General features: G+C 44.8%; 1 protein-coding gene and 1 pseudogene across 2 annotated transcripts in view; both read right to left on the bottom strand.

The window, feature by feature from the left end:
• ELAPOR1 (endosome-lysosome associated apoptosis and autophagy regulator 1) overlaps positions 1-23,396 on the bottom strand; it is a 102,700-nt gene that overhangs the window by 60,916 nt on the left and 18,388 nt on the right. The gene's annotated exons all lie outside the window — the stretch shown is intronic.
• On the bottom strand, positions 3,876-5,050 carry LOC102468590 (germ cell-specific gene 1 protein pseudogene; annotated as a pseudogene).

The raw sequence follows: 23,396 nt of genomic DNA, 5'->3' as shown, positions 1-23,396 counted from the left end.
GGGATCTTGGGCACACACGCACACGCGCCCGGCGTGAGTTTTAAGCCACCGGGTCCGGGACGCGACCCACAGTCGACTACATGGGAGTCCAGAGACATAGCCATTATGTTAACTGCTGGTTCCCTACCATAGTTTCTTTAACCGCTTTCCTGTTGTTGACCACTGAGTTTTGTCCAGTTTTCCCTTATTTGATTGTTTTTTAAAAATTTTTTCATTTAAATTTATTTACATTAATTCACTATACATCATTACAGCATACAAAATGAAATTTTCCATTCAGAATACACTGTATATTGGCTCTATCAAGCACATCAACATATGTGTTATCATCAACAAATAATTTTCCATTTCTCGTTTTCTGTATATTTTGCTTTTTTGCCATCCTTGATTCCCTATCTCTCACCTTCTGCCGTGTCCCACCCTCCTCCCACACTGTCTCTGGTATCCATGGTTGCTTATTATGTCTTTCCCCCCATTTTATTGATTTGCTAATTTACTTAATTAATCTAAATATTTCCAATAGCAAGCGCAGCTGATATATACATATCCATGAACACAAGTCTGGCTTTAGGCACAAACCTCAGTGAGTAGAATGAATATACTATAAAGTAGCACCTAGCTGGGGCTATATAGCTTACTGTAGTCATCAACAGTCATTTTTTTTTTGCTGAAAATTTTTTAAAATTAATTAATTTACATTCATCCCCTAATCATCGTCACAGTATACAAAAAGTAGTTTCCCATCCAGAATATACTGCATAGTGGCTTAATCATGTATGTTATCATCAATAATTTTCCATTTCTAGTTTTACATACGTATGTATATGTGTGTGTATATATATATATATGCATTTACCCCTATTTCTGACCCTCCGTCCTTTCCCACCCTCTTCTCACAGTATCTCTGGTGTCTACAGTTGTCTTCCATTCCTTTTTCCCCCACATTTTATTGATCACACAATTTCTTAAATAATCTAACTACTTTCAATAGCAAGTTCAGCTGGTAATTTCAAGAAAAGCAGTTTTTAATTGGTAAGGAAATTTGTTTAAAACTTAAAGCCTGGAAACAGGTTAGTATTCTGTTCAAACAGTAGGTACATGAACCTATTGACAGCTGAAAACAGGTCCTTTTCCCTTATTTGAAGTCACACTGCAACAGCACTATCGCTGACTGTTTCCTTTGGCTACACTCCCAGCAGTGGAATTACTAAGTTAAGGAGTATAAGTTTCTTCAGGATTCTTGAGTAGGAAGGAAGATTTCTAAGAGAAAAGAGACACTCCTAAGTCTTTAAAAAATGTATAAAGGTAAATTTCAAATATATATTTTCAAAAAACCGAAACGGCATAACGAGCTCCCATGTGCCCATCACCCGGCTTGGTACTTACCCATTTCTGCCATTCTTACTTCACTTACCCCACCTGCCCCCATGCACTTCTACCCACTCATCCCACTTGAGATTATTTTTGAGAGCTCTTTTTTTGTAATTTTTAAAAATTCCTAATAGAGCATGTGAACATGCATGTGAGAATGAGAGAGACGTACCCTCCACAGGGTCCCCAGTCCTCCAGCCCTCTGTGCCCAGAGTCTCAGGCTGCCTGTGGTCATCATGGGTAACAGGCTTCTCACGAGCAGCACATAGTGGTTGTACCATCAAGCCAGGCTTTTTTTCTTTCTTTTAAGGTAAAGTTTATGTACATTAAAATGCACAAGTCTTAACTATACAGCGATTGTTGATAAATGGATAAGAATAGCTACCCAGAGGCTGTCAGGAGAAAAGGGCTAACTCCCCTGTCACCCCTGCCTCACAGAGTCAAGCAGGTGTCCACATTCTAAGTCTTAAAATTAGCAAGACACTCCTGCATAAAGTCACAGCAGCCCAAAGAAGCAGAAGGTCAACACGATTTGGGTTTGTCTTGGCTGAGACAGGTCCTGTGTCTCAAGAAACAGGTTCTTAAGTAAACTCAGACTTTTACCTTGAACCAACTTTTTTTTTTTTTTTTTGAGAGAGATTTTTTGCTGTATGGCACATGAGCTCGCCAGAAAGAGAGAGAAAAAGAGCGAGACAAAAAGCGAGAAATCACCCCAAGGGAAATAGCCATACCGCAATCTCTTCTCTTCTGTTCTCAGGCATGCATGCACATGTACCTGGTGTGAGCTTGAAAGCCACAGGGTCTGGGACTCGAACCACAGTTCAATGACAACCACTACGCCATCTGTTGGCCCCTTGAACCAACTTTTGACTTGGGGTCTGATGAAGCCTTCTCTTAGACTTTCTCCATTTGCAGGCTCATCTCCCTTCTCCTCTCACCATTCCTAAAAGCAGATCCTTTAGGGAGAATGTCAAGATTGGCAGGGTGAGCCAGGCAAATGCCCTGAACTGGGTACAGTTGGGGTAATAGGTAGTAGTCGGCTCAACTGCAAAATCTCAGTGGCATTCATGCTGTGCTCTGCAGACTGGAACCACATGGGAGGTGCGGTTTTGGCTCCCAGTCCAACCTGAAGACTGGGTGCGTGGTGGTACGTGCCTACAATCCAAGCAACTTGGGGAGGTTGAGTGTGAGGCTGCCCTGGGCAACACAGCAAGACCCTGTCCTAAAATGAGCCAGGCAAGGTGGTCCGCAGTTACATAATCAGTTGGGAGACTGAGGCGGAAGGATCCCAACTTGGTGATAGTCTGTCTTAAAAAAAAAAAAAAAGAGGGCCAGCAGGTGGTGGGGTGGTTATAGTGCTGGCTCCCACTTGGCTGACCTGTTGGGCGCGTGTGCGTGCATGCCCAAAATCCTGAGAGGAGAATGGAGGTGAAGCAATTGTGGTATGGCCATCCTCCCTGAGGAGTGTTTTCTCACTTTCCCTCTCTTTGCGCCTCTCTCTCTCTCATTCTCTCTGTCTCTCTGTCTCTCTCTCTCTATTGAGTGCAGGCACTTTATACCAGAAACAACAAAGAAACAAAGAAAGAATAAAGAAAGGAAGAAAGGAGAGAAAAAGAGAGAGAGAGAGGAGAGAAGGGAAGTAGAAAGGAAGGACGCCCTTGACCATGATAGATCGGGCAGATCCCGTCCTCAGTGCCAGATTAATGAAGCCCTTTGGTATTCCTGGTACTCTCCAAAAGTTCTCAGACTGTCAGGCACAGACCAGCTTCCTCTGTTAGGTAGGTGAAGGTAGGAACTATCACACAGGAACATGGAAATCCACAGAGAAACGTCGGAATATGCAATGTCAGTGCCTCAGATGAAACTTTCTCAGGCCCAGCGCTGGCTGGCTGGTTTCCTAAGCTTTTTTGTTTTTTGTGCTTTGGAGTTTGGTTAAGGCTCAGGGTCATAGTGACCTGGCTTTGTCCCACTGTGAAGGGTAGGGTGAAGGGGAGAGGACCTTTCCTATTGTTCTCCAGCTGGTGGGGAGGGCAACTGGCCTCTCCCTCCTTCCCCCCATCTTGAGACTGCGGACTCAATAGCTGTGTGTGCTAGGTCCTAGGGCCGGGCCAGCAGCTCTAGTCCTCTGGTCATCACAACGGCCCCAATCTCATGTGAAATACACACATTCCTGGGCTCTACCCCCAAGACCCTGATTCTCCTATAGATCTTCTACCTCTTCAATCTTTCAAAACTCCCTTCTATGTCGCAAGACTGAAGTTTTGGGTTTTTGGTTTTTTTTGTTTTGTTTTTGTATTTCACACCTCTTTTTATCTCTATTACTTAGCCCAGAATCTGGAACATAAGCAATCAGTACATGAGAAAAGGGGGTTCTGGATGCACAAAATAAGAGGGATGGGAAAATCTAGACAGCCAAAGAGGGAAAGGGAGCAATGGTACCTAGCTACCACACGGGTGGGGACATTAAGACACCCTTCTTAGCCGGTAAAACACCATGCTCGAGAGACAAACTTTGGCTTAAGCACGTGTTAACAAGAAACAGATGTATAAGGTAGGGCTCAGCCTGCTCTCCAAACCCACTTAACTCCTAACACTGCCCTTCTTCTACAGGTGACCCAACTACTTCTTTGAGCTCCTGGGTGGTCTCTTGCTGAAACTGCTTGTTTTGTAGCTCTGAGTAGAAGTCAACGCTTTCAGAGACAGAGCGGATGGGTTGATGGTGATAGTGTTGATAGCTGGTCAAAGGGCCCCTGGGTGGGCTGTGCAGGACAGCTGCTGAAGGAAGCATTGGTGGTGGTTTGGTTGGCAGTTCAGGTTGTCTTTGAAGCTCTTACTATGCTTGCATTTGAACTCCAGCACCATCTTGGTGTAGGTGTTGAAGGTGGTGACAGCTGATGCCATACAGCAGGTGAAAGAAACCCAGGCCATGTAGAAGGCCCAGCCATAGTTCCAAGCATGCGGTCTCCAGTCTTCTGGACCCACGTTGACAGTTGTCTGGAAGACTTGTGAATATATCATATGGGCCACCATCCCCAGGAGGCCTGACAGGACAGAGGAAATGGCAGCAAAGGCGCTCAGCTTGAGCCCGCAGCCAGGGTTCCCTGTGAGCAGCAAGTCCATCAGTAGCAGGAGGAAACTGATGACTTGAAGTCCGATGTAGGCGATCTGGGCTCCCAGCAATAGCCACAGGATCTTTGCCATGAGCCCCAAGGGAGGGTGGGGGAGGAAAGCCTTCTCCATCAACAGCCTCCCTCCAAATCGGAGAGTGGGGCAACATGGGCCTTGCAACATGGCACCCCAGCCACACATGCCACAGAAGGCAAGCTCCTAAGCCCCAGGCAGATGGGCCGAGGCTGCTACCTGGTTCTTCCATAGTTTCCTCACAGGATAGCCACATGCCACTCCGGAAGGTAAGGAAGGAGAAGCGGTCATCCCCAGTCTCCCAGCTGTATTGCACCACCTCCTCGGTTGATGCGTTGGCGATGCCGCCATCCAAGGACATCGGCATGTCAAAGCACTTGGTTGCCAGACCTTTCCCGCACACGGGCTTGGGCACCTTCTGTGTGCCCACAAACCAGTAGTTGCTGAGCAGGGATGTTGTGGAGAGGCTGAGTGATAGCATGCTGAGGACGGCAGATATGAGTGTCCGCTGGCCAGAGAGGGCCTTCGGGAGCTCCATTATTAAACTGCTTATTGAATTGAGGATGATTTGAATAAGCGTCAAATAATAATATTCTTGCTGGCAAGACAGAAATATTTATCCCATCTGGAAGTAAATCATGTAAACAAATCTCCCGGAAGACAGAGTTCCTTAACTATGGCCTATAGCCCACTTACCCCATACAACTAGTCATAGAATTTTACGCGTGTGCATCTTTCCAGGCAACGGGTCCATAGTTCTCATCAGATCCACTGAAGACTGTATTACCACCCTCCCTGACACGGGAAAACATTAAAAGCTGCCTTAACCTATTAATAATTTTAAAATAAGTAAACCTTTTACCAAACCAAGGCAGTTCACATTTGAACAGGGTAGCTGAAACATTTTAACCCAGTGATTTTCAAACTAGGCTCCAGAGCCCGGGAGTCAGAGCCCGGGAGTTTTGAAAGCCAGCTTCTTTGAAGGTGGATACAAAACCCCTGCCTCCTTACAGGTCTATGCTTCTAAGTTAAACATTTTGTTTGAACCAAAAGTTTCACACACCAAAAAAGTTAGCGTGCCAGAGTCTACTTGAAAGAACAGGTAGCTAAAGGTGGAATTGCAGGCTCTGAGGGTGACTCACAGGGTCAGGATGCCCTTTGGGGACCTGCGCTGTAGAGCAGGTTAGGCATGCTCAGAGGAAGCCAGGTCCCGCACGGGCACCAGGCTTCTGGTCTCTACCCCGGTGACTTGAAAACCATGCCAGGTGCACGTGAGCACACAGGATCCTGACAGGATAGAGAATCAGAGGAAGAAGGATTGTGGCATGACCAAGTCTAATGGGATGAGGGGGACTTCCCCCCCTCTCTCATACATGTACATACATGATGCTCTCTAACCTAAGAGAAAAAGGATGCCTTTTGGTTCTTTTTAAATCACCCCACCTAGCTAGTTGTTTCTCGTCCATCTATAGGAAGTCCTCCCAGAAGTGTAAGCATCAGACCCAGCAGCTGCCAAAGCCAACAGACCTCAAGCAGGGTGGCTCCTGCTGGCTGTCCTCAATTCTGACTGTTGCCTAGCAACACGATGCCAACCGTGCTGGGGCTCCCAGGTTGAAGGAGTCTGGGGGAAACCTGGCCTTACATTACCCCTTCTTCCAACCTCGCTCTGCTCTACTCTGGGTCTCCTGCTTCTGGTTTGATGAAAAACTCCCTGTCACCCTGACAGGGCCTGCCCTGCTGGTGTGGCCACGGACACATCACACACAGCCGATCCTGGGTCTCCGTATTCATCTGGGGCAGTGTGTGCCACCATCTGGGCCAGACCAGCACGACCCTGCTGTCTACTGTGTTACCTGTCTGTAACTGAAATTGCCTGGGGGTTCATGAGGGTTCTTGGGACACACTGGCCAGGCTAGCGAGGGAGACAGGATTGGTGTGATAGAAATAGCCACCAAAGCGACACCCCAGGAGCACTCACTCCAGGCTCTAGGCGGGACACAGCATGTGTATCTTCCCTTTCGGCCTTCACAATCCCCCTCATCCCCAAAGTGCTGTCGCTATTATGCCGCTGCCTTGACCTCCCCGTCTACTACAGCGATCTGCTCCCTTCTGTCTCACTGAACTATTGAGCTCTAAAATTCAGAATGACTTTTTTTTTTCATAGCACTTACCACTTTCAAACACACTTTATGGTTATAGTTATTCACTAGGTTGTCTATTTCTTCCCCATCCCCATGCCAGATCAGTTATGAGCTCCATAAGAACATGGATCTTTGTTCTTGTGCATGGACATAGCCCAAATGCCCAGAAAGTGCCCGACATAGCAGCTGCCAAGAAATATTTACTGAACGACTGAACAGCAGAACAGCTCCAGGGCTGTGCAAGGTGCTGAGATTAGAGCCCATAGGCCCAGTCTCTGCTCTTGTCCTGCCACTCCAAGCACATGGTCGTGGGCCAGGCACTAAATCTCCCTTGTCTATAAAGTGGGGATGCTAACCCCTGTTAAGATGATTAAGTAGGTTCCTCACCCCCTAAAACCAAGGAACACCAATCTCTCAGGATGACTCAGAGATTATGTTCAGGAAAGATTTTTGTAAATTGGTTTAAAAAGAGCCAGCTGCAGTTATGATCCTGCCTCAGGAGGGCTTACAGGGGGGCACCCAGGCACTCCGTCCTCTTTCTGGCTCCAGAACCAAGAAGGCGCCCCGCTGACATTTCTGGCCTAATAGGGAAGATCCCTCTCCTCGGTTGCCCTGCGTTCACTGCCTGCCCTGACTCACCCTCCTCTGTAATCCCAGCCTTCTCATACATATGCAACAACATCTGTTCTTTGCCCACTTTTTCTCCCCAAAGCTAATCTCTTCAAGATAAAGGCTGGCCTTTGACATTAACGACACCCGGTAAGTGTGGCCAGGCCATCAGGTACACGGGTTTTTTCACTATTGGTTGTAAATATCCCTGGGATTGAAATGGCTTTGTCACCAAGAAACGAAATGCCCCTTATAAATTCTACCCCTTTCTGCTAGGTGAGAGCATGGTCCACACATCTGTCTACAAGGCAGGGCTCTATGAGATTATATTTCAAAGATGTGCTCCTCTCACTTTTTAAGGGATCAAAATGTTCCATTAAATGATTTTCACCTGAGTTCTGAATCACACTCCAGAACAGCCAGTTAAGCCTGGCCTACGCGAAGCTCTCCGAGGGCTCAGCCTTCCGGGATGTGTTCGCTGTGTGCAATTGACTTGAACCTGGACAGGCTTCTAGCCTGGAGGACAGGGTCAACAGAAAGGGCTTGGATAACCCCATCAGAGCGAATATGAGCAGTCTTCAAAGATAAGTCCATAGAAAATACATATGATTAAAAAACTGTGTGGATTTCCAAAAATATTTTGCACCAAAATAAACTTGTCTGTTAATTCCATTTCCCATGAAATTTTTGAAGTCTCCTCATATACATGAGCAGCTACAACGCCACTATCTCCTAGAACACTTTCTAAAACTGGAGTCCCCAGGGCCCTGAGCATTCCCAGGAACACTAAGGGTCTCTGAGGCCTGGACAATGGCACAGCGGTAATGTGACGCTCTGAGACTGACCCATGGGGGAAGGTTCTGGGTTCATGCTTGAATATGCCAGGCCTATTACCTGGGGCTGAATTATAGTGTAGAGACCCTGTTAGGGGTGCCCCTCTCTCTTTCAGAGGAAAGAAAGAAACTTATAAACAAAAAGAGTCTGGGGCTGGCAGGTGGCATGGGGGTTGAGGCACTGAACTCCCACATGGCCGACCACAGTGTGAGTACTGGACCTGGCAGCTTGCTTTCTCACTTTCTCTTTCTCTCTCTGTGTCTGGTCAAATTAAATAATAATAATAATAATAATAAATAAAATTAAAATAATTCTAAAAATAATTAAGAGTCCTAAAGGTCATATATATATATGTGTGTGTGTGTGCATGTGTATATATTTGTATATATGTGTGTATATATATATGTGAATATATGTGTGTGTGTGTGTATATATATTTAAAAGATGTTTAGGACTCTTAATTTTTTAGAATTATTTAATTTATATTATATATATTGTATATATATGTGTAATGTATATTATATATGTATATGTATTTTAAGTAGTAGACTTTAAAGCAGTTTTAGGTTTACAGCAAAACTGAGCAGAAGGTACAGAGATTTCCATAAACCCCCGCTTCTATGCATGCACATTTCCCCCTTCATCCCCATCTGCCACCTGGGTGGTAAAGTGTTACCTTTAATGAACCCCCAGCACCACGTCATTGTCACCCAGGGTCTACACTTCACATTAAGGCTCACTCTTGGTGCGGTACATTCTATGGGTTTGGACGAGTGTTTAATGATGTGTCCCCTGTTACAGTATCATATAGAGAAATTGCATTCCGTAAAAATTCTCTGTGCTTTACCTACAAAGGATATCCCATCAGGCTAAGAGTAATAGGCTAATTGTTTCCTCTCATCAGAGCTAGGAAAGAATGGGAAAATATATTCAAGGTGTTAAGGGAAAAGCAATTTCAACCAAGAATACTGTACCCGGCAAGATTATCCTTCATATGGAAAGAAAAGACAAGAACATTCTCAGATAAACAAAGCCTGAAAGAATTTGCCAACACCAGACCAGATCTCCAAGAAGTTATCAAGGGAGTGCAATACCAGGAAAATTAGATACAGACACACAGAAATAAGAGTTCAAAAACTAAGAAAATGGCCAACTTAACTGTAGGGACAAGTCTGGAGTTGAATATTATATCCCAGAATTTAATCAGGAAGATCGAACCACAACAGAAGATAAAGTACATGAGATTGAGCTGGTGAAATAGCATTTTATGACTTTTGACTAAAACATTGCTGATTTTCTTCTAGGCTTTGTTTTACGGTTTTAAGGATTTTTGTCCTCTCTTGAGCTGTCGATAGGTTCATGTACCTACTATTTGAACAGAATCCTAACCTGTTCCCTGGTTTTAAGTTTTAAGCAAATTTGCTTAGCATTTCTTTGATTCATTAAAGTTAAAACTGCTTTTCTTGAAATTACCAGCTGAACTTGCTATTGAAAATAGATTATTTAAGAAATTTTGTGATCAATAAAATGTGAGGGAAAAGGGAATGAAAAACAACTGTAGACACTGGAGATAGTGTGGGAGGAGAGTGGGAAAGGGCAGAGGGTCAGAAATAGGGGTAAAATATACATACATACATATATATGTATATGAAACTAGAAATGGAAAATTATTGACAATAACATGCATGATTAAGCCACTATGCAGTATATTCTGGATGGGAAATCACATTTTTTATACTATGAGAATGCTTAGGGAATGGATATAAATTAATTACTTAAAAAAATGTTTCAGAAAAAAAAAAGCTCATGGAAATATGTGTAATGGGAAAACTATTTATGAATTTCAAAAAGTTTTTGTACCAAAATAAATTCATACTTTAATTGTAAAAATAAAATAAAATAAAAAATTCTTTGTGCTCAGGACTAGCAGATGGCATAGTGGTTAAATTGGTGGTCTCCCACATGGTAGACTGCAGTTCCAGTCCTGGATCCGGTGGCTTAAACTCACGCCAGGTGTGAGTGCATGTGTGCCCAAGATCCCAAGAGGAGAATGGAGTAGAAGGGATTACAGCGTGGCCATCTCCCCTGGGGGTGAGTTCTTGCTTTCCATCTCTCTGTCTGTCTCTGTCTCTCTGGCAAGTACACATGCCCTATAGCAAAAATTTCTCTTAAAAAAAAAAATCCTCTGTGGGGACCAGCAGTTAGCGTAATGGCTATGTTGCTGGTCTCCCATGTAGTCAACCGCGGTTCGGGTTCTGGACCTGATGGCTTAAACTCACACCGGGTGTGTGTGCATGTGCCCAAGATCCCGAGAGGAGAATGGAGGAGAAGGGATTGCGGCATGGCCATCCTCCCCCCGGGGGGGTGGGGGTGATTTCTCGCTTTCTGTCTGTCTCTTTCTGTCTTTCCAGTGAGCACATGCGCCCTATAGCAAAAAAAAACAACAACAAACAAACAAACAAAAAAAACCACACCTCTCCAAAAAAAGAAAAAAAAAAATCCTCTGTGTTCTGCCTGTTTACCCCATCTCCCCTCAACCCCCAACAATGAATGATCCTTGAACTGTTTCCAAAGTTGTAGTCATGCATTTGTACTCATACCATGTGTAGCCTTTTCAGATTGGCTTCTTTCACTCAGTAGTTTGCCTTAAATATTCCTCTAGCATTTTTTTCTTTTTTAAATAACCAGATATCTCATTTTAGAATATTTTTAAAATATTGTTATCATTTAATGTTACTCTAAAAAATTTAGACAGATCTGAGTTCATCGTGATGACCACCTTCCCTCAGAACAGCAGCAAGTTTCCAGTGTCTGCTTTTGCATTTGTGTAGACAATTCTGCCTTACCTAGGGTGCCTGTAAATTCTTCACATTCCTTCACATGGGGTCATGAATATTAAGGCACTGACTCCCATATGGTCAACTACATGATTTGAGCTCCAGCCAGGCAGCTAGAAAATCACTCTGGGAGTGTGTACGTGCATGCCCCAAATCCCAAGAGGAGATGAAGAGAAGGGATTGCAGCATGGCCGTTCTGCCTAGGGAGTGATTTCTCACTTTCCCTCTCTCTCTTTCTTTCTCTGGCAAGCATATATGCCCTATAGTAAAACTACAAAAGAAAAAAAGGAAAGAAAAGAAAAGTGGGGTCTACTCCTACACCCCCAGCCTTGAACCTGGGCAGGCTCGTGACTCCTTAGACCAGTAAGTAAAATACAGTGGGAGCAACGTTCTGTGACCAAGGCTGAGTCGTGCAGAGTCACACCTTGAGACATATCTAGGTATGAATTTTTTTTTTGACTTGCCATTAGATTCTTAATTTCAGAATCTGATGATTCTTGTCTTTTATTAAACCCTGAAATTTTTGTAGGCATTGTGTTCTTGGACAATTGCCTTTCTCCTGCCTTGTTATTCTCTCTGGAAATCTCATTGGATGTGCTATAGGTTGGGCCATCTTGTTCTATTTCATGGGTCTCTTGTCTCAGATTTTCTATCTATGTTGCATTCTGAGCGATTTTTTTTTTTTTTTGAGAGATTTTTCACTGTAGGGCGCGTGCGCTCGCCAGACAGACAGAGAGAGACATAGAGACAGAAAGCGAGAAATCACCCCCCAGGGGGGATGGTCACGCCGCAATCCCTTCTCCTCCATTCTCCTCTCGGGATCTTGGGCACGCACGCACACGCGCCCGGCGTGAGTTTTAAGCCACCGGGTCCGGGACACGAACCGCAGTCGACTACGTGGGAATCCAGCGACATAGCCATTACGCTAGCTGCTGGTTCCCCATTCTGAGCGATTTTATTTTTTTTCCCACTTCACTGACTCTCTTCATCTGTGTCAAATCTTCAATTTAGCCTACCTATTGAGTTTTAAATCCCAATGACTGCTGTGTTTCTTAGCCCATGCTTCCTATGTGAGAAGGTTGCTGTGCCCAAAGAGCACATAGGGTGCACCGGGTACGTAAGTGCCCATAATCCAGGCTGGCTGAGGCGGAGGCTGAGGCTGGGGGTGAGTCATGGCCTCGAGATTCTGTCAGGGGTACAGTCTGTCCGTCCCTCTCTGCTTGTCTCTCTCTTACTCACTCATGAAATAAATAAAAAAAATGTTAAAGACTGCCAAAAAAAAATAGACCAGGGAACCAGCAGTTAGCGTAATGGCTATGTCGCTGGACTCCCACGTAGTCAACCGCGGTTCGTGTCCTGGGACCCGGTGGCTTAAAACTCACGCCGGGCGCGTGTGCGTGCGTGCCCAAGATCCCGAGAGGAGAATGGAGGAGAAGGGATTGCGGCGTGACCATCCCCCCTGGGGGGTGATTTCTCGCTTTCTGTCTCTATGTCTCTCTCTGTCTGTCTGGCGAGCGCACGCGCCCTACAGTGAAAATCTCTCCAAAAACAAAACAAAACAAAACAAAACAAAACAAAAACCAAAAAAACAAACAAAAAAAGAAAATGAGAAAAAAACATAGGCCATTCATTCTCCTGGACAAATATCACCCTAGGCCATTGCCAAGTGTCGCCAGGTAAGATGCTGGCCTTGCCTTCTGCCATCACCAGGAGAACTGGAGACGGGTGGATGGAGACTCTTTCTGATGCCAGGTCACCTCTTCTCAGCCTGACCCTAAAGGCAAAGAGAAATCCAGCTCCGGCTTAATTAGGTTTAGCTAAGATCTGGGGACAGGCTTAGTTGGAAGTGCGCTTGCGTAGGTGGTTTTAGATAAGATGGTGATAAAGTTTTGTACCTGCAGAGTCCAGTCCCCATCCCATAGAGTTAGACCCTAGTCTTTCTGGGCCTCAGCTAATTTGATCATGGTTCAGAAATAGGTAAGAAATCAGAAAAATCTGCACACTCGTGTAGGAGAAAAGGATGCAGATACTGTTTTGTTTTGTTTTTTAGGTTTTTGCCTTAGGGTACCTGTGCTCACTGGAAACAGAGAGGGGATGTGAGAAATCACCCCTGGGGGATGCCCATGCTGTAATCCTTTCTCCTCCATTCTCTTCTCAAGACCCTGGGGCATGCGTGCACACATATCCAGCGTAACCCTTAAGCTGCTGGGTCCGGGACTTGAACCATGGTCAGCCACGTGGGAGTCCAGCGTCTTAACCAACCCATCACCTGCTGGCCCCTTCCTGTGTCTCCTTTATACTTTTTGAATTAATTAGCTCATGGATATATTGTTTGTTCAAAAAAGTAACTTTAAAAATCAAATCTTAATAAATGTCTCAGCCTGCTTTTATCACTTAACTCTCCAGAGTGACGAGGGTTTGCAAGTGATCCTGCAAGTAAAATCATCGGATGAGAGCAGTGCACCGTCTCCTCCTGCCCCCAAAATGCCCTGCCCAATCCCCTTCACCACTCCCTGCTGAAGTGTCCTTTCACGGCGTTCACAACCGTGCCTGGTCCTCCTAGGGTTAGAGCTCCCTGCCCAGCAGTACTCGTGGGGCGATGATCACTTGGTTTTTACTGCTCAGATCTCTTGGTCCCAATTAGATGGTAAAGTCTTGGACTCACAGTTCTGTGTGACAGCTCCCAAATGTCTAACTGTGCTTTGCCTGGAACAGACACTCTGCAAATGCTTTGAGCAATTTTGTATTGTTTTAGAATTGGACTGAGGTCTTCTAATCCAAATCTGACCTGATGAAGACTTTTCTCATTGCCTGACAGGGAAGTATCTAGAGACACCAGAGTTTACTTTTTTCAGGGTATTTCACAGTTATTATAGCTAGAGTTCATTTTTAAAATTACAAAGCATGGTGAAACAAAAAATGAGTCCTCCTTCACCTCTCCTCAGTGCACCCTAACGTGCTGCTAGACCTCACAGTGTCTCTATCTGTCTCTAGGACTGCAGTGATAAAGTATAAACTGGCTGGCTTTAAACAGCAGAAATTTGGGGCCGGCAGGTAGAGAGGTGGCTAAGGGTGCTGGACTCCCACATGGCTGACCGCGGTTTGAGTCCTGGACCTGGCAGCTTGCTTTCTCACTTTCTCTCTCTCTCTCCCTAGCTCTCTCACTCTGTCTCCCCCGGACCCAGTGGCTTAAACTCATGCCGGGCGCGTGTGCGTGCGTGCCCAAGATCCCGAGAGGAGAATGGAGGAGAAGGGATTGCGGCGTGGCCATCCCCCCTGGTGGGTGATTTCTCGCTTTCTGTCTCTCTGTCTCTCTCTGTCTTTCTGGCGAAAGTATGTGCCCTATAGCAAAAACCTCTCTAAAAAAAAAAATAAGTAAGATAATAAATAAATAAAAGTTAAATAAAGTAATTCTTAAACACATACACAGAGAAATTTATTGTCTCACAGTTCTGGATGCTGAAAGTCCGAAATTAAGGTGTCAGCTAAGCTGATTCCTTCTGAAGATGTGAGAGACAATCTGTTCTGTGTTTCTTGTGGCAGCCAGCCATCCTTGCGGTCCCCTGGTTTGTGGCAGCATAACCCCAACCTTCACGTGGTGTTTTCCCTGTGTGTGTATCTCTGAATCCAAATTTGCCTTTTTAAAAGTAATGACACTGGGGCCAGCAACTGGCATGGTGGTTAAGGCACTGGCTGACCATGGTTCAAGGCTTGGAACTAGTGGCTTGCTTTCTCCCTCTCTCTGGTCAAGTTGAATAATAATAATAAATAAATAAAATCAAAATAAATAATTCTGAAAAAAACTTTTAAAAATAATAATGACACTAATCATATTGGATTAGAGCCCACTCTGGTAACTTCATCTTAATTTGACTGCATCTGCAAAGACTAGGGTCATTCCAAGCTTACTGGGGTGTAAATAGGGGGTACTCTAAGGTACATAAAAATTTTGTAGGAGACTAGTCAACCCAAACAGCACCCATACCTCAGATTCTCAATCCAGACAAGGACAAATGCTTAGACCTTGGTTCCATGTTATAAAATTTGAGAATGACTTCCTGAACCAAAAAAAAAAAAAGTAGAATCATGTTGCCTCCTGTGAGGGAACGAACATGAATGTTTCTTTGGTATCCCTCATGGCCTTTGAACTTTGCACATTTTACCTCTTTAATCTTCACAACCACGCAAAGTTCCTAGACATCAAAATTCCATGGGCATGTCCCCACTGCCAACCTCAGAGCCTGGTACGGCCATGGTCATATAACAAATATTTGATTTGTAGAACGACGAATGCTGAGATATAAAGGTTATTTCCCCACTGTAAGGATGAAGAAACCAGTTCAGAAAGGTTCAGTCCTACGCCCCAAAGTCACACAGCTAATAAATAAGCTACAGATGTGGGACTCAGATCCAAGCCACCTTTCTTCCGAAGCTCTTGTGCTTTCCAACTCATGATTCTCAAAGCATGGTCCCAAGACTGGCAGCAGCAGCACCACCTGGGAACTCATCGGAAATGCAGATTTTAGGCCCTTTCACTGACCCACTGATTTAGCAGTTCCAGGGTGGTGCCCAGTGACCTGGATTTGACAAGCCCTCCCGGTGGGTTGGTGCTGATCACTGCTGCAGCTTGCAGACCAGAAAGCGGCTGGGAGAAGCCAAGGGTGGGCATGGATGGGCCAGCAAAAGTGGCACCTCAAGGTGGCTGAGGTGTTAGGATGACGCTGCCTTGCAAGCTGAGGCCAGCTGAAAGGGCTGGATTTGATTCCTGACACAACCTAAAGGCTGGAGTGCAATGGCATGTACCCGTAGTTCCAGCTCCTGTTGTCCTAACTCCTGGGAGGCTGAGGCAGGAGGATAGGGACAGTTACACTCTGTCTTGAAAAAAGACAGGGGAAAAAAAGAGAAAGAGGGAAGGAGGGAGAGAGAAAGCTGTGGCATTAGAGATGTGCTTGTGCTTTTTTTTTCCTTTAGAGTCAGTTGCACGATTTCCTTTAGAGTCAGTTGCATGATTTCCAGAAATCTGGCCGCCTCCTCCAACAAAAATGGCATTGTTGCTATTTTTCATGCTGAAAAAGTACATTATTCCACCATGTTTAAAGGGAGGGCTGAGCAAGAGAATACCCAGAGGTAAGTATAAAATCTGAACTTTTTCTTCAAGTTTCTCTCTTCTGCTGGAAATGATGAGACCTTCTAGGGGATAGCCCTGGTGAGGTTCCCTTGTGCAGCTTCAGCTTCTCTAACTAGAAAAGAGAAATGATTGTGCTCTCTAGGAAAAGACCGGCAAGATGCTCTGAAAGCTGCTAGAGGACGTCACAGTCGTAATGATGAAGGTGGAACTGACCCGGCTCTGCGGAGCTGCATCCACACGCCCCGGAAAGCCTGGACGAGAGCAGGGGGCACGCAGGAGACTGAAGTGTCGTCTGCTCTTAGCGGTACACCAACAGGAGCCAGCAGGAGAGTTGGCTGTTCACTAGACAGATGGTTCTTTTCATGTTACACACAGGGCTGGGACTCTGGAGACTTCTGCAGGAATGACCTGGATGTTGAAAGAAGCCACTTTTCTTTCTAAGGGTCTTGATGGCAGCCGGAGACCAGTGGGAGGGGAGAAGTCCGGAGCCCTGTGAGGTGGACAAGCCCTGTGATGCACAAACCAGGGTTCCAGCTCAGGGCTCTGCCCGGAGAACATTGTGAGGTTTTACAGAATAATACCCGAAAGCACCCGGAGCGACCAGGGTGGAAGGGCAGCAGGCCGGCACACTGCTCTTCCATGTTTCCTTGGGAAATTGTAACACTGTCCGCTGTGAAAAAGGAAGGGGGCAGGTGCTGCAGGAAGGGGGACTGGAGACAACACAGGATGTAAAGCGAATGCCCACCACACGCCACTTGCCTGAGTTCACTTCCTTGGATGGCTTCTGCTACAAGGTAAGAGATGACATCCTCCTTTACCAGGTGCTAAAATCGGCAACAGTGCTCTTCTGCCTCCTCCACTTCCCCTGCCCACAGCCAGGCAGAGTGCAACCTCCACGCACTGTGATTTCGGAAGCTTCCCCTGGGCCCACCTGGAGCAACAGCACTGGATGCCAAGTCCACATTAGCACCTTGCGCTTTGCCAAAGCAGAAATGGCCCGAGTCCAAGAGTGAAATTTGGTGGAAGAAATTAAGGCAGAATGCCATTCGCCCTAATTTTCAGAAAGGCCTCAGATGATTCTCCTGCTTTTTAGCAGTCACAGGAAGAAACAGCACGAATCTTGCCGCTTTTTTATTTTTATACCTTCTGATAAAAAAGACATCATGTTTTTCCCTCACACTCTAAGCAGCACCAGCTTCTACAGTGGTAACTAGTTATGCTGCTTCACGGGTAAACAGGAAGCTTCTGTGTCAGAGGCAAAGACGCATCCTTCCCTGCGTCAGATACTTGGGGTCTAACGTCCCTCCAGGAGTCAAATAATCCCTTCCCCTCAATTGAGGATACAGGAATTTGTAGGACTTTGAAAGGAGTACCAATTAGAGAATGTCCACAGTGTCTTCAAGGCTTCTTACTAATGACTAAAACCTTCCGTGTGTCAAAAAAATTCACCATAATGACTTAGGGAAATCTTGGCACTTCCTTATAGGTTCACCTCAAATTGTTCTCTAAAACGCACCCCAGAATCATCTACAGGTAAGTCTCCTTGAATGGTCAGAGTCAATGTACTAAGTCCAACCAGCCTTTAAGAAACTAAAGATTCAGGACTGGCAGGTGGCATGTGGTCAAAGATGCTGGGCTCCCACGTGGCTGACCGTGGTTCATGTCCCAGACCTGGCAGCTTGACTCTCATGCTGGGCATGTGCGTGTGTGTGCCCAAAATCCCAGGAGGAGAATAAAGAAGGGGTGTCCATCCCCTGCAGGGGTGATTTCTCACTTTTTCTCTCACCGCCTCTCTCTTTCTCTCCAGTGAGTGCACATACCCTAAGTTTTTATGGCAAAAATCTTAAAAAAGAAAGAAAGAAACTGATGATTCCCCACATTTCGTAAGTTAGAGAATGACATTCTGTGGCAAGAACAACCTCAGTTTGGGGCACCAGAGAGCAAATCTGTGTAGTGCCACAATAAGCCTGTCCCAGTTCCAGTTGGGCCCAGGTCTCAAATCTAAGGGAGGAGAGTCTGAAGCATGTGAATTCTAGAAAGGGGTGTGTGTGACAAGTTTTGGTTCAAAATATTCAAGAATTGCTTTAAAATCACAACTGTTTAAAACATAGTTCTTCTTTATCTTAATGATTTGGGTTTCCTTTAGAAATAGCGTACATTCTCATAACCAGAAAGGTGCAAATCTACCTTGGGATAAACACCCACCGAGGTATTGCAGGGACGGGCGAGGTTATCTTGGGGCTGGATCTACCCCAACACTACCTTGATATGAAATCACAATTTGACATCCAGATGACACTTTCCAGAGGGAACAAACCTATTGACCTCCATGGGCCTCCATTTCTATAAGTAAAAAGTTAAGATTTTAGGCCCAGCCTCATAGAGCAGTAGTTAAGGGAGCCAGATCCCACATGACCAACTGGTGTTCAAATCTTTTTTTTTTTTAGAGAGGTTTTCACTATAAGGCACATGCACTTGCCAGGAAGACAGAGAGAGACAGAAAGCAAAAAAATCACCTGCCAGGAGGGATGGTCATGCCTCAACCCCTTCTCCTCCATTCTCCTCTTGGGATCTTGGGCACGCACGCACACGTGCCCAGCGTGAGTTTAAGCCACCAGGTCTGGGACTCGAACCGCGGTCGACTACATGGGAGTCCAGCGACATAGCCATTATGCTAACTGCTGGTCCCCCAGTGTTCAAATCTTGGCCCTAGGAGTTTAAAAAAATGCTGGGAGTGTGTGTGCCCCAAATACTGACAGGGTGAAGAGATGGAGAAGAAGGGATTTCAGCATGACACACCCAATGGGGGGATGCTTTTTTCCTCTCCCTCTTTCTCTCTCTGACTCTGTCTCTCTCTCTCTCTCTGGCCAACAAATGAATACCCAGACTATTTTTTTAAATTAAGGTTTTAATAGAAATGGGATTTTATCAAGGAGTTTTTAAAAGCTTAGACTTTTAGGTGATCTAAAAATTAAAAGGGTATCTCATCTTGCAGAGAAGCTACTGGAAATCTATTTGCCTAGTGCCAGCAGTTCCGCTTTCATCTGCTCATACGCATTCATGTCCACTCCCTTCGGTTACTCATCATCTCACTGAACTGTAATTGTCTGCAGTAAAGGCAATCAAGCACATTGACCACAATCACATATTCTCTTGAAATCGTACAGAAATCTATCTACCCACGAGAAAAACTAGTTGGTGAATATAAGAATCACGAGTAGACTTTTAGATAATTCAGGGCTAAAAAATTCTATGCTCTTTTAAAATATTTTTTCTTCTTTTGTTTAAAATTTGCCAGAAGGCAGGGGCCAACAGGTGGTGTAGTGGTTAAGGGCGCTAGATTCCCATGTGGCCAACAGCAGTTCTAATCCCAGACCTGGTGACTTACTTTCTCACTTTCTCTCTCTCTTTCTCACTCTATCCCTCTCTGGTCAATTTTTAAATAAATAAATAAATAAATAAATAAAGTTAAATAAAATAATTCTTTGAAAAAAAAAATGCCAGAAAGCATGTGTGCTCACTGGAGAGAGACAGAGAGAGAAAGCAAGAAAGCAACTGTATGGGGAATGGTCACGTCACAATCTCTTCTCCTCCATCTCTCCCTCTTTTCAGAATTTGGGGCACATGCACCTTTGCTCCTGGTGTGTTTCGTAAGCTGCCGGGTTTGAGATAAACCTCCCAGTCAGTCATGCGGGATCCAGCCACATTAACTACTAAACAACAAGCCGCCCCTAATAATTTGACTTTTTCTTTTTTCACAGTTCTTTGTTTTTACTTGACTTCCTGCTAACCTATTTTCCATTTAGGTATCTTTTACAGATGACTTATATGCTGTATTAATATTTTATGTGGAAGCTCTAGGCCTGATATTTAAATGCATTTTATAAGGAAAGTAAGTTTACCCATTATTTCAACTTTTTACTGAGTGTCTAATCTGTTCAGCATAGGACTTGACATGCTTGACTTTTAACAAATGCTGTTCTGAGCCAAAACCATTCTTATGAGAATCTGAACAAAGCCAGATAAGCAGAATATAATTGAAGTCCCTGTATCTTTTCTTTTGGTGGATTACTCTTTTCTCTCTTTTTTTTTTTTCTTTTTTATTTTTAATTTTACCAGTGGGCGTGTGTGCCTGCCAGGGAGAGAGAAAGCAAGAAAGCAGCCCTTCCCCCCCGGGAATTATTATGCCACAATATCGGCTCATCTATCCCCCTACTTTCAAGATTTGGGACACACACACACACACACACACACACACACACACACACTAATGCACCTGGAGTGTCTTTCAAGCCACTGGGTTCAGGACTCAAACCACACAGTCGGCCATGTGGGACCCAGCTGCCCTAACCACCATGCTACTGGGCTAGACCATTCTTGATTTTCATGAACATGATTGGGGTCAGAGGTTCAAGTAAACAATGTCAAGCAGAAAATGAGCCAATTTCACTTTCCTTTCTAATTCAGAAATATCTTTCCTTTATTATTTTGCATGGAGCAAAAAGAGGCATCCTTCCGTTAGCATGTGGGCATATTGTAATTAAAGTCCTTTTTTTGTTTTGCCTTTTCTTTTGTATCAGCAATAACCTTCAGTTTTAGCAAATCACATTCTAGGCCTATGAAACTCATTTTATTTATGTCTTTCATACTGAATAATATTATGGGCCTTTTAAAAAATGCCTTTCGTGACTCATGACAAACTGAAGATTTAAAAAAAAAATAGGTGATAGCCTCGTATTAGACTTCTCAGACTTAAAGGAATTTGAAAAGCGGAGAGCCCAGGAAGTATGAAAAATGTATTTCCTTTCAGCGACTGTCAAGCTCTAACTGTAATTATCTCTTCTGTGCTTTATCTGGTTTGACATAGATGGAGAGCTTAAGAAAGAAATGTGACAAACAGCACAATTTTTATCACTTACCAGAGGGACGGTACAGACTAAGGAAAAGCACTATGGGTCTGACTAACTTATTTTCAAAAAATTTGGCAGCTTCAGCCACCTGGCCCATCTGCCCTATTTCAGACAAACTGGCAGCTTGACAAAGCCGACAGGCTCTTTAGCCCAGCCCTCTGAGTCCTAGGGATTCCCGGCTGAGAACCAGCTCTCCTGGTCTTCCTCGGAGCCCGTCCGCTAACCATAGAGGGGTAGGCTAATAATGTCTTAAAAAAGTCTATGCTATCAACTTGACAGGCACCTATCAGAATGTCAAACTGTTACATTCTTTGATCCTTGAAGTCTACTTTTAAGAATTTATTCTAAAGATAGACTCAAATATGCATCAGTACATGTAGGAGGATGTTCACTGGAACACTGTTCTAATATTAATGACTAGAATCAACCTGCTCATCAAGAAGTGTCTGTTTCGGGAACCAGCTGTTAGCGTAATGGCTATGTCGCTGGACTCCCACGTAGTCGACCGCAGTTCGCGTCCCGGACCCGGTGGCTTAAAACTCACGCCGGGCGCGTGTGCGTACGTGCCCAAGATCCCGAGAGGAGAATGGAGGAGAAGGGATGGTGGCGTGACCATCCCCCCTGGGGGGTGATTTCTCGCTTTCTGTCTCTATGTCTCTCTCTGTCTGTCTGGCGAGCGCACGCGCCCTATAGCGAATAAACCTCTCCAAAAAAAAAAAAAGTAGTGTCTGTTTCGGGAACCAGCAGTTAGCGCAATGGCTATGTCGCTGGACTCCCACGTAGTCGACTGTAGTTCGCGTCCCAGACCCGGTGGCATAAAACTCACGCCGGGCGCGTGTGCGTGCGTGCCCAAGATCCCAAGAGGAGAATGGAGGAGAAGGGATTGTGGCGTGACCATCCCCCCTGGGGGGTGATTTCTCGCTTTCTGTCTCTATGTCTCTCTCTGTCTGTCTGGCGAGCGCACGCGCCCTATAGAGAAAAAACCTCTCAAAAAAAAAATAGTAAAAAAGAAAAAAGTTTCTGTTTCAATAAATCATGGCACATACATATAATAAATCACAATGCAGTTGTTAAAAATAAACGGTAGAGCTATGAAGACAGTAAATTACAAAGGAGGACAAATATTCTGATTTGAGTTTTTACAGAAAGTCTAAAAGGATAGACAGACATACTTTTAGAGGCATAAAACATTTCCAGAGATATATATTTAAGCAAGCGCTGACAGAGATTAGCCTTTGGGGGTCACAGCGGAGGGAATATCTTTGCTTTCCAGCTTGTAATCTCTCTGCCATTTGGATTTTTAGCATGGCTGGCAGAAATCAGTACAGGCACCCAAGCCCAGCTGCCTGAGCTCCTGGCCTTTCACTCGCTGAGTAAACTCGGACAGAACACCCCTGTGCCTTGGTTCTATTATCTACAGAATAGGGATTCATTCAGGAAATTTGTTAAGTGTCTACCATGGGGGCTGGCAGGTGGTGTGGTGCTAAAGGCGCTGGATTCCCATATGGCTAACCGTGGTTCGAGTCCTGGACCTGGCAGCTTGCCCTCTTGTTTTCTCTTTCTCTCTCTCTCTGTCTCTATCTGATCAAATTAAATAATAATAATAATAAAATATATAATTAAATAAATAAATAATCGATTTTTAAAGGTCTCTACCATGTAAAGTGCCTACTGTCAATCAGAAGAGATAGATGATTAAAATGTGTGTGTATGTGTGTGTGTGTTCACACATATGAGGATGCTTCAAAAAGTTTATGAAAAAATGGAATTAAATTACAAGTTTATTTTGGTGCAAAAAAAATAAATTAAATCCATAAATTTTTTTTCTCATTGCCATAGGGGGTGTGTGCTTGTCAAAGAGATAGAGAGAAGGAGAAGAAAACACTCCCCAGCGAGGCGTGTCCGTATCACAATCCCTTCTCCGTTTCTCTATCCTGTTGGGACCTGGGGTATGTATATATGGCCCGGTGTGTTTTTCAAGTCACTGAGGCCTGGATTCAAACCACAGCTGGCCACATAGGCTCTGGCTCCCTCAACCACCAGGCCATGGGGTGGGCCCTAATTTGCTTGTTTAATTTTTCCAAAGGGCACGTGTGATCAGTGGAGGTAGACAGAGAGAAAGACGAGAAAAGTGAGAGAGCACTCTACCCCCACGGGGAAGGGTCATGCCCCAATTGTTTCTCTTCCATTTCTCCCTCCTTTTGGGGTTTTGGGAACACACTCATGCACCCTTGCCTGGAAAATTCTTCAAGTCACTGGGTGCAGGACTTGAATTGCATGGTCGGCCATGTGGGATCCACCAGGTGACTGGCTGGCACCCTGGTTTTTTCAGTAGTACACATTTCCCACAAACTTCTTGAAGACCCTTCATATTTCTGTATGTGAAGTACATTCAGATGGTAAAGAGTGCTTTGAGAAAATGAAG

Source organism: Tupaia chinensis, unplaced genomic scaffold (genome assembly GCF_000334495.1).
Source record: "Tupaia chinensis unplaced genomic scaffold, TupChi_1.0 Scaffold000270_1, whole genome shotgun sequence".
NCBI lineage: Eukaryota > Metazoa > Chordata > Mammalia > Scandentia > Tupaiidae > Tupaia > Tupaia belangeri.
The sequence above is the reverse complement of the archived record's forward strand: the minus strand, read 5'-3'. Positions and strand labels throughout refer to the sequence as shown.